The 11337-nt window shown below is 42.3% G+C and overlaps 1 protein-coding gene across 1 annotated transcript in view; it reads right to left on the minus strand.

Moving 5' to 3' along the window:
- The window catches only part of LOC126271190 (peroxidase-like), an 83344-nt gene that overhangs the window by 71175 nt on the left and 832 nt on the right, over positions 1-11337 (minus strand). The window lies entirely within an intron of this gene.

Below are 11337 nucleotides of genomic sequence, written 5' to 3' on the forward strand. Positions count from 1 at the left end.
ACCCGTTCTTCTTCTACTGTATTTCTTTCCTCCATTACTGTCAATTGTTCCCTTATGCTCTCCCTGAAACTCTGTACAACCTCTGGTTCTTTCAGTTTATTCAGGTCCCATCTCCTTAATTTCCCACCTTTTTGCAGTTTCTCCAATTTTAATCTACAGTTCATAACCAATAGATTGTGGTCAGGGTACACATCTGCCCCTGGAAATGTCTTACAATTTAAAACCTGGTTCCTAAATCTCTGTCTTACCATTATATAATCTATCTGATACCTTTTTGTATCTCCAGGATTCCTCCATGTATACAACCTTCTTTTATGATTCTTGAACCAAGTGTTAGCTATGATTAAGTTATGCTCTTGCGCAAAATTCTGCCAGGCGGCTTCCTCTTTCATTTCTTAGCCCCACTCCATATTCACCTACTATGTTTCCTTCTCTCCCTTTTCCTACTCTCGCATTCCAGTCACCCATGACTATTAAATTTTTGTCTCCCTTCACTAGCTGAATAATCTCTTTTATCTCATCATACATTTCATCAATTTCTTCACCATCTGCAGAGCTATATAAACTTGTACTACTGTAGTAGGTGTGGGCTTCATGTCTATCTTGGCCACAATAATGTGTTCACTATGCTGTTTGTAGTAGCTTACCCATACTCCTATTTTTTTATTCATTATTAAACCTACTCCTACATTATCGCTATTTGATGACACAAGAATCAGAGAAAAATTTGTGATTCCTATCCACCACCTAAAAGTGTATATACGGGCTCTTCAATAGATGAGTTTGAAAATTTATAATGAATTAAAAGGGAGCAAGTCAATGCAGATGAAATTCGGTCCACTGAAGAGAAAGTTACACATGGCACTGGTGCTGAAATGCCATTAGTTAGTGGATGAATTTTTATGGGTAATTACACTACATAAAAGAAAATGCTTGCATGCATTTTATATGGGGAATAATCACTTTTATTATACTGCACAAACACAATACAAACATACGTTAATGCGGGACACAAAATACTGTTGTTTTCCCCAAAGAACCTCATTCGCAAAGAGAGTGTTTCAGTGTCCTGTCGATTATCGACTTGTCATTCCCGGACAAACCTCCCACCCTCCTGAAGTGCGGAGCACCAGGTATGGTGGGGTACTTAAACTTCACCTCTCGGCCTGCCTGAGTGCGGATAGTGTGGGTGTGGATGGTGCTCAATGATTACGCTGATGCATCAGGTCCCATGATGTGGAGCTCCAGTGGGTCACAGCTGTCTGGCTCTGCGTAGGTTGTGAGTTCATTGCGAGGTGTGTCTGAAGTTGTCTGTGAGATTGCAGCTAGTGCTGTCATTGTCCAAGTGGGTTTTACCTGCTCAATTGAAACCTTGGTCAGCTTTCCCTGGAAGAGGATGTCCAATGTGTGTGTGCCCCGTTCTAGCACTTGGTATGGTCCGGTATATAGCGGCTGTAAAGAATGACATACCAGGTCTGTGCGGAGCATGATGTGAGAACAAGTATTAAGGAACTTGTGTATGAACACTGGGTGCTGCATGTAGCATCTCAGCCTGCTTCCTCATTTGTTGCAAGAGGTGGGGTAGTTACGTGACATCTGGGATAGGAACTGGTGCAAGGAATTCCACTGGAACACGTAGTGGTTTCCATATACTAACTCTGCCGAGGAACAACTGATGCATGTTTTTAATGCGGTCCATAATCCCAGCAAGAACAATGGCAACACTTGAGTCCACAAGTCCTCATGGCGCATCCGGGCAACCTTTAAAGTCTGGTGCCACCTTTCCACCAAACCATTGCTGACTGGCTAGTTGTCCAGTTTTGTTGGAAGCCGCAGAGCTTCAACAGTTGTTGGAACAGTGTCAACTCAAATTGGTGTCCTTAGTTGGTAGTAACGAAAAATTGACACCCAAAACGAGCTAACCAAGTTTCAAAGAATACACGCACATTAGTCTCTGCAGAAATGTCCCTGATTGGTGTAACCTCTGCCCACCGTGTGCAACAATCCACTGCTGTAAACAAGTACCTGTAATTTTCTGAAGGAGGGAGAGGTCCAACCAAGTCAATGTGTATATGCCCAAAACATGCTGTTGGAGTTGGGAATTGTCCTACTGGAGTGTGAACCTGGCATTCTACTTTTATACATTGACACTGATAGCAGCTGCAGGCCAACTCCCGTGTATCTTTCTTGACAGAAGGCCACACAAAACGGTCCATTAATAACTTCACTGAGGCATCGGTTCCTGGGTGTGCCAGGTTGTGTATGGGCATGGTCTAACCATAGAGGTGTCGCACCATACCTTAAATGGCTGCAGGGAGCATCCACAAGTTGTAAACACAAGCCAGTGATTGAGTCCACCATCAAGGACTGCCGCTGCGCATCTGAAGCCTGAACCCTTGCCAATTCAGAATGGTCCAACATTGGACTTACTCCCTTTATGCGCAGAAAATATCCTGCCACAGTGTTGTCAGCCCCATCGAAGTGGCGCATGTCTGTCAATAACTGGCATATAAACTCGATATGTTAGGCCTGACAGGGGAAACATGAATTGCTCATTTTATAGAAAGCTGCCATGAGAAGTTTATGGTCAGTGTATATGATGAACGGTCTTCCCTCAATGAAAGGGCGGAAATGCCTGACACTTTCATACATTGTGAGCAGTTCCCTGTTGTATGCACTCCAGCGAGTTTGACCCATCTGTAGCTTTTGTGAGAAGAAAATAAGTTGCTGCCACTGACCCTTCAGTCTCTGGTGAAGTGCTGCACCTATTGCAACTTGGCTTGCATCCTCTACTAGGGCTAGCTGAGATCCTGGTGTGAGATGTGGGAGCCCCACTGCTTCATGCAGGCTGTTTTGCAGTGCCTTGAGAGCAGAGTCCATTTCGGGTGTCCATGGGAGTGAGTGCTTGCCAATTTTCTTGTGTCCAGATAAGGCACTGTTCAATGGTGTCTGGATAGCTGCTGTCCCATGGAGGTGGCGACGATAGAAATTTATCATTCCTAGGAATCGTCAGAGATCGTGGTAGTTTTGGGACATTGGTAGGGTACGTAACAACTCCAGTTGACACCACTGGAGAAGAAACATTGTGCCATAGGATGAACCTGATAGCTAAAATGGCCATACAATCCTCGGCAGTAATATGACCTTGCAGAGTAACCATGTGGCCCATGGAATACGACAAACTGGCTGCCCAAATCATCACCAAACCTCCACCATGTTTCACTTATGGGACATAAACATGGCCAGAAGCTGCAAACAGTGTGAAACAAGACTCATCCTGCTAAACGACCTCATTCCATTGCTCTGTAGTCCAAGTTTTGTGGCTTTGGCACCATGTTTCCTGTTGTGGGCATTTAGATCACTGATAGGTTTCCAGCTGACCCTGAATTACCTGCCTCTGGAACTCCTTTTTTTCCAGTTTTGTAGTGACTTTTGCAGCTCTCATTCACATAATTTTTGACATAATCCTCTTCTTCAGAGACTATCTGTCATGATTGCTCAACACACACTTTCATCTATTTTGTAACTTTGTTAATGATGTTTTTTCATTTCTCCTGTATGTGCCATAAATAACTGATAAGATGCCTCTTGAACTGCCAGCACTTCATTTACCTTCATAATGTAAGCACACATCATACAAACTCCAATAATTTACCCATGTTCAAATTCACTTAGCTCTAACATAATGCACTCATATCTACACAGAATACTGCTCTGACTATAATAGATACTTGCAACATATTGTGGACATTCCATAGGTATCATTCATGGTCAAATACAACAGCACAAGCTGCAGGAATGGGTAGCATCTGCATATGTGTTCAAGAATGCATTTGTCACAATATTTCCATATTTTTGTTGAATGCCTGTAAGATCTTATGTTAAGGACTGTCCTGCATTAAGTGGTTGAGTGATTATAGTATGCCAATGGACTTAGGATTGAGCTTGGTGACTGGTAAGAGAAGGGATTCTGATGTTACATAATGTAGCCTTCAGGATTTTCAATGGTGACTGATTTACTGTACTTGCTGTGGATGGATTTCTACATAGATTGTGATGTATTGGTACAGTGACTAAATAGTAATGATTTTTGCTACATAATGTTTAAAATTAGATACAGTCTGTTAAAATGAAAACCACATAATATTCCATGTCCTGGTTACAATTCTAAACTATACTACGATGTGGTGACTCAAAGTTGATAAACTACACAATGAATGAAAATACAATGAAGAGCCAAAGAAACTGGTGCACCTGCCTAATATTGTGTAGGTCCCCTGCGAGCACACAGAAGTGCTGCAACACGATGTGGCATGGACTCGACTAATGTCTGAAATAGTGCTGGAGGGAACTGACCCCATGAATTTTACAGGACTGTCCATAAATCTGTAAGAGTTCAAGGGGATGCTCTTATCAACAGTATGTTGAAAGGCATCCCAGATATGCACAATAATGTTCATGTCTGGGGAGTTTGGTGGCCAGCGGAAGTGTTTAAACTCAGAAGAGTGTTCCTGTACAAATTCTGGACACATGGGGAATTGCATTGTCCTGCTGGAATTGCCCAAGTTTGTCAGAATGCACAGTGAACATGAAGGGATGCAGGTGATCAGACAGGATGCTTATGTAGGTGTCACCTGTCATAGCTGTATCTAGACATATTAGGGATCCTATATCACACCAACTGCACAGGCCCCACACTGTTACAGAGTTTCCATCAGCTTGAACAGTCCCCTGCTGACATGCAGGTCCATGGATTCATGTGGTTGTCTCCATACCCGTACATGTCCACCCGCTCATTAAAATTTGAAATAGCTTTGTACCATGCAGTCGTCAAGGGTGCACAAGTAGGCCTTTTGGCTCCAACAGCCCGTATCGATGATTTTTCATTGAATGGTTCACATGCTGACACTTGCTGATGGCCCAGAACTGGAATCTGGAGCACTTCTTTCACGCTGAACAATTCTCCTTAGTCATCATTGGTGCCATTCTTGTAGAACCTTTTTCCAGCAGCAGCAATGTCAAAGATTTGAAGTTGTACTGGATTCCTAATACTCATGGTACACTGATGAAATGGTCATATGGGAAAATCCCCACTTCATTACTAACTTAGAGATGCTGTGTCCCATCGTTCATGCGCCAAATGTAACACCACGTTCAAACTCACTTAAATCTTGGTAACCTATCATTGTGGCAGCATTAAGCTATCTAACAATTGTGCCAGAAACAGGTTGTTTTATACAGGCACATTACTGACTGCAGTGCCGTGTCCTGCGTGTTTACATATCTCTGTATTTGAATATGCATGCCTATACCAGTTTCTTTTGTGCTTCAGTGTAAAACATTGACTGATAACAATTAACATGCTTCTAGTTATGAGGGAGAAAGCAATGTTACCTGATGAGGACACTGTCCATACGTCTGTAAGAACTCACTGTAATTTATACAGAAATAATCATATTTTCATCTCAAACCAACACTTTTTCGACTTTTTTCACACCTTTATCTCTCCCTATATATATTTCCATTTATTTTTACTTTAACCTCATATTACCCTTTCCACCTTCTAATACCATGTCAGCCTCACAACATCCCTACAACGACCCCATTAAATTTTATTTACATTCCCTCTGCAAACATGCCTTCACCCTAGCCAGATTACGCTCCCATATTTTATTTACTCAGGCTTGTCTGACATTTGGCATTACCCCCAAAGGCCTCACACTTAAAGTTCCCATCTCTGGCTGCAACCCTTCTTTCCATCAGTCCTTATACCAGTTCCAAACAGCACAATCCATAGCCCTCACCCGCCTAATCCTTCACCTATACATCGACTCGGCCAATGAACACATCCGTTAACTCCTATCCCAAATCAAAGTTCTCAATCTTTCCTCTCCCACATCCACACCGGCTGTTCATGGCATCCTCCTACAGGCCAACTGCAAATTAGAACAGCATGCCACCCTCCACCTCAAAAAACTATCCAATCTCCTGGTTTCCCACCTCCGGAAAGGCAACTCACTCACCCTCCACAACCTTTCCAACAAACCTCAACCTCCTCTCATTGCAGACAGACCCAGTCTCTCCCATCTACTCAATCTCCCACTTCCAGCTCCACTCCCCCCAACACCTCAAAATTCTAGTCAACACAATCTGGAACCACAACACCCCAATTCAGTAGTTAACCTTTCCTCCAAACCCCTCTCCCAATCCGAAACCTCTGTCCTATCCAAAGGCCTCACCTTCAGCCCCACTCCCAGGTTCAACCAAACTGCCCTTGTCAAAGATTTACTGTCCTACACTTGTAGTCTCTGCTGGAAACATCACTTTGCCACGAAGAAAAATAATCCTGATCCCACTCCTAATGATCCAACTCCCCAAGACACTACCCAAATTGAACCCTGCCTAGAACAGTTCCATCCTCCATCACAGTGGGACCCACCTCCTCTTCCTCAAAATCACCCTCTCCAAACCTTCCAGGAATTTCTCACTTCCAGCCTTGCCTCTCAATCTTTCTTGAAAAACCTTAATCCTACTCCCAACATCACCACAGCCAAAGCCCAGACTATCCGTGATCTGAAAGCTGACCGATCCATCATCATTCTTCCGGCTGACAAGGGTTCCATGACCGTGGTACTTGATCATCGGGAGTATGTGGCTGAGGGACTGCGGCAGCTTTCAGATGACTCTACATACAAAGTTTGCCAAGGTAATCCCATTCCTGATGTCCAGGCGGAGCTTCAAGGAATCCTCAGAACCTTAGGCTCCCTACAAAACCTTTCACCTGACTCCATCAAACTCCTGACCCCACCGACACCTCGCACTCCTACCTTCTACCTACTTCCTAAAATTCACAAACCCAAACATCCTGGCCGCCCCATTGTAGCTGGTTACCAAGCCCCCACAGAACGTATCTCTGCCTACGTAGATCAACACCTTCAACCCGTTACATGCAGTCTCCCATCCTTCATCAAAGACACCAACCACTTTCTCGAATGCCTGGAATCCGTACCCAGTCTGTTACCCCCGGAAACCATCCTTGTAACCGTTGATGCCACTTCCCTATACACAAATATCCCGCACGTCCAGGGCCTCGCTGCAATGGAGCACTTCCTTTCACGCCGATCACCAGCCACCCTACCTAAAACCTCTTTCCTCATCACCTTAGCCAGCTTCATCCTGACGCACAGTTTCTTCACTTTTGAAGGCCAGAGATACCAACAATTAAAGGGAACAGCCATGGGTACCAGGATGGCCCCCTCGTATGCCAACCTATTTATGGGTCGCTTAGAGGAAACCTTCTTGGTTACCCACGCCTGCCAACCCAAAGTTTGGTACAGATTTATTGATGACATCTTCATGATCTGGACTCACAGTGAAGAACAACTCCAGAATTTCCTCTCCAACCTCAACTCCTTTGGTTCCATCAGATTCACCTGGTCCTACTCCAAATCCCATGCCACTTTCCTTGACATTGACCTCCATCTGTCCAATGGCCAGCTTCACACATCCGTCCACATCAAACCCACCAACAAGCAACAGTACCTCCATTATGACAGCTGCCACCCATTCCATATCAAACGGTCCCTTCCCTACAGCCTAGGCCTTCGTGGCAAACGAATCTGCTCCAGTCCTGAATCCCTCGACCATTACACCAACAACCTGAAAACAGCTTTCGCATCCTGCAACTACCCTCCCGACCTGGTACAGAAGCAGATAACCAGAGCCACTTTCTCATCCCCTCGAAACCAGAACCTCTCACAGAAGAACCCCAAAAGTGCCCCACTTGTGACAGGATACTTCCCGGGACTGGATCAGACTCTGAATGTGGCTCTCCAGAAGGGATACGACTTCCTAAAATCCTGCCCGGAAATGAGATACATCCTTCATGAAATCCTCCCCACTCCACCAAGAGTGTCTTTCCGCCGTCCACCTAACCTTCATAACCTCTAGGTTCATCCCTATGAAATCCCCAAACCACCTTCCCTATCCTCTGGCTCCTACCCTTGCAACCGCCCCCGGTGTAAAACCTGTCCTATGCACCCTCCCACCACCACCTACTCCAGTCCTGTAACCTGGAAGGTGTACACGATCAAAGGCAGAGCTACGTGTGAAAGCACCCACGTGATTTACAAACTGACCTGCCTACACTGTGATGTTTTCTATGTGGGAATGACCAGCAACAAAATGTCCATTCGCATGAATGGACACAGGCAGACAGTGTTTGTTGGTAATGAGGATCACCCTGCCTTGGTGCACGGCCAGCACATCTTGGCACAGTGTTACACCGTCCAAGTTATCTGGATACTTCCCACCAACACCAACCTATCCGAACTTCGGAGATGGGAACTTGCCCTTCAATATATCCTCTCTTCTTGTTATCCACCAGGCCTCAATCTCCGCTAATTTTAAGTTGCCGCCACTCATACCTCACCTGTCTTTCAACAACATCTTTGCCTCCACACTTCCGCCTAGACTTACATCTCTGCTCTTACTCTTTGCCTTTAAATATGTCTGCTTGTGTCTGTGTATGTATGGATGGATATGTGTGTGTGTTCGCGAGTAATACCTATCCTTTTTTTCCCCCTAAGGTAAGTCTTTCCGCTCCTGGGATTGGAATGACTCCTTACCCTCTCCCTTAAAACCCACATCCTTTCATCTTTCATTTTCCTCCCCTCTTTCCTGACGAAGCAGCCGCCGGTTGCGAAAGCTCGAAATTCTGTGTGTGTGTGTTTGTGTGTTTTATTCATTGTGCCTATCTACCGGCGCTTTCCCACTTGGTAAGTCTTGGAATCTTTGTTTTTAATATATTTTTCCCATGTGGAAGTTTCTTTCTATTTTATTTAATCATATTTTCATATTTATGACCATAGGGGACAGCACTGTATCTGGACTTTAGTGTACCTCAAAACACATTATGTTTTGTGGTTGATGTTTCAGTCTTGTGGCCAAATCTAGGATCACATGAGGAAATGCACAATAGAGACCTCATAACCAGTTTCCAATACTTGATAACATTTTTGTTGTTGTGAGACTTAGGGTTGTGTTATTTTTTTTTCCCACTGTATTTGCAAATATTATGAAGTCTACATAATTTAAATCCTATGTAATGTATTACAGCAATGTTGAGTATACCATTCAGTATTCAGTTACCAAGTTTTATGATGAGTAGAAGTCTGGTTTTTGAAACTAGTTACATAAATTGTGGATGATTAAGCCCTATTTTGTCAATCATGCATTATCTTGTACCTTGAACTGAGGATCTCTTTACTGTGGAACATGTGGTACTTCCAAATGAACTGAGTTTCTTTAATGTCTTAATTTTCCACGACTTGAAAATGGGAATTGTGTCAGTTAGCAATAACTTCTGTTTTACAATATTTTTAACGTGTAATTGTTTTCTGATAACACTCCTTTCTAATTTGCTTTCACTTTCTGATTATTGGTATGTAGTAGAGCAACAATGTAACACATGGACTATTAAAAGCAGTGTTGACAAAATTTCCTTGCTTGCAGTATTTTTAAAATCTGAATAGAGTATTTGTTGCTCGGTAGATGACCATGTCATTTCTTGGAAGTTTTTCACATTTGGGAAAACCTTGCTTTTCAGGAGAATGTTTATAATTTCAGAAGAAAGCTTGCAACACACATAAACTGAATGCTATCACTTCAAACTGGAATAAGAACACATATTACATTTATGTTACAGAGCTAGCTATTGGCAATAATCTGAAACAAATTCCAAGGTACAACACTCTCTCCTAATATACTTCTTCATTTTGTTAGCCAGGCTAAATATGTAGTTTGGAGAAAAAAACTTGACTATAAGACATTTCACAGTCAGTAAAGAAATGCATGAGAAAGGAAACACTTTTGAGATACAAATTTAGTACTTTAACTATGATTTACATGATTAAACACTCAACCATCACTGTAAGTAGATTGATGCATTAGGTCTACAACTTTGTTTGTGGCATCTTGCAACAGATGGCAGAAGAGGCAAGTAGTGGTGCAGGTTGTAAGTGCCATACAATAAGCTTATGCCTGTCTACAATCATATTATGAGCCTCGAGAATAAACTTGGAGGAAATGGAACAGCCCAAGCAGTTATCTTAAATGGACCTATTTTGGCTTTGGAGGCAGAATGGTGGTGGAAGAGAGAATGTTTTCAAAGTTACTAAAGTCAACAGAAACAATCACAAGAGATCATTAGCAAAAGCAATTGATACCTTTCAGTTGAGCACTGAAAATCAAATGGCCACAATACAACAACGATAGGCATGAAAAGGTGTTCTTGCACCATGACAATGTTCGATCTGATGTCACAAAATTCATCAAAACATACTTGGAAGCAATGGAATGGGAAATCCTAGCCCATCCACCATATTCTCCAGTCATTGTCCCTCTGATCAACATCTTTTTTGATCAGTGGCACATGGCCTGACTGATCAGAACTTCCAGCCATGTGCAAAATTAGATCGATTTTTGGATCTCCTTAAGAGATGTCCAGTTCTTCCACCACAGGATTTGTATGCTGCTGGAAAGATGAAGAAAGAAGTGGCCAATGATGGCCAATATTTGGAATTGTAGAGTTTTAGTAAGTTTTTTCACAATAAAACCTCAAACTTTGAGAAAATAAAGTGGAAATGAAGTTGTAGATCTAATTGTTAATTCTGTAAGAAGGTTGGACATAAGAATGAATAGGAAATAAACGATTTAAGTATCCCACTTGATCATGTCATCCCCAAGTGTACATTTACGCGTCTAAGAGTAACTTATTACATTTCAACACTGGTTTAAAAGCAAATGGTAAGTAATTTGTTTAGTTTTAGGATCAGTTTCCTTTTTGAGTGCATCAGTGTCTGGATTAAACTTGTCAGCAGAAAATCCTGTAAAAGGATCAGCCATCCAAAACAGGATATTTCTTTGATGTGTGTATCTGTGAGAGTATTTTGTCACCATTACCTCAATGCTTATATATCTTATATTTTATGTTAAACTTTGGCCTACACTTTCTTTGTGCAAGCACATAAGCAGCTACTTTACCAGCTGTTAATTATCTACACTTTTAAGAATGTATTATTACAGTATTCTACATTGTCTTCATCACTATACATGCAAATAAAGTTGACACTTGGTGAATTCTGTGAACATCATATACACAATGCACACATAGAAAGAACTCCATACTTATGGAAAATATAGACCTTGAATACTGATTTATGACACTGCATACAAATATGACTTAGATTACTTAACTAGAATAACCATTTTTTCTTATTTATAATTACAGACAGACGAGTACCTGAGCATCTACTATTATATAATTTTTCCTTTCCT

The sequence above is a fragment of the Schistocerca gregaria genome, chromosome 1 (genome assembly GCF_023897955.1).
Source record: "Schistocerca gregaria isolate iqSchGreg1 chromosome 1, iqSchGreg1.2, whole genome shotgun sequence".
Classification (NCBI taxonomy): domain Eukaryota; kingdom Metazoa; phylum Arthropoda; class Insecta; order Orthoptera; family Acrididae; genus Schistocerca; species Schistocerca gregaria.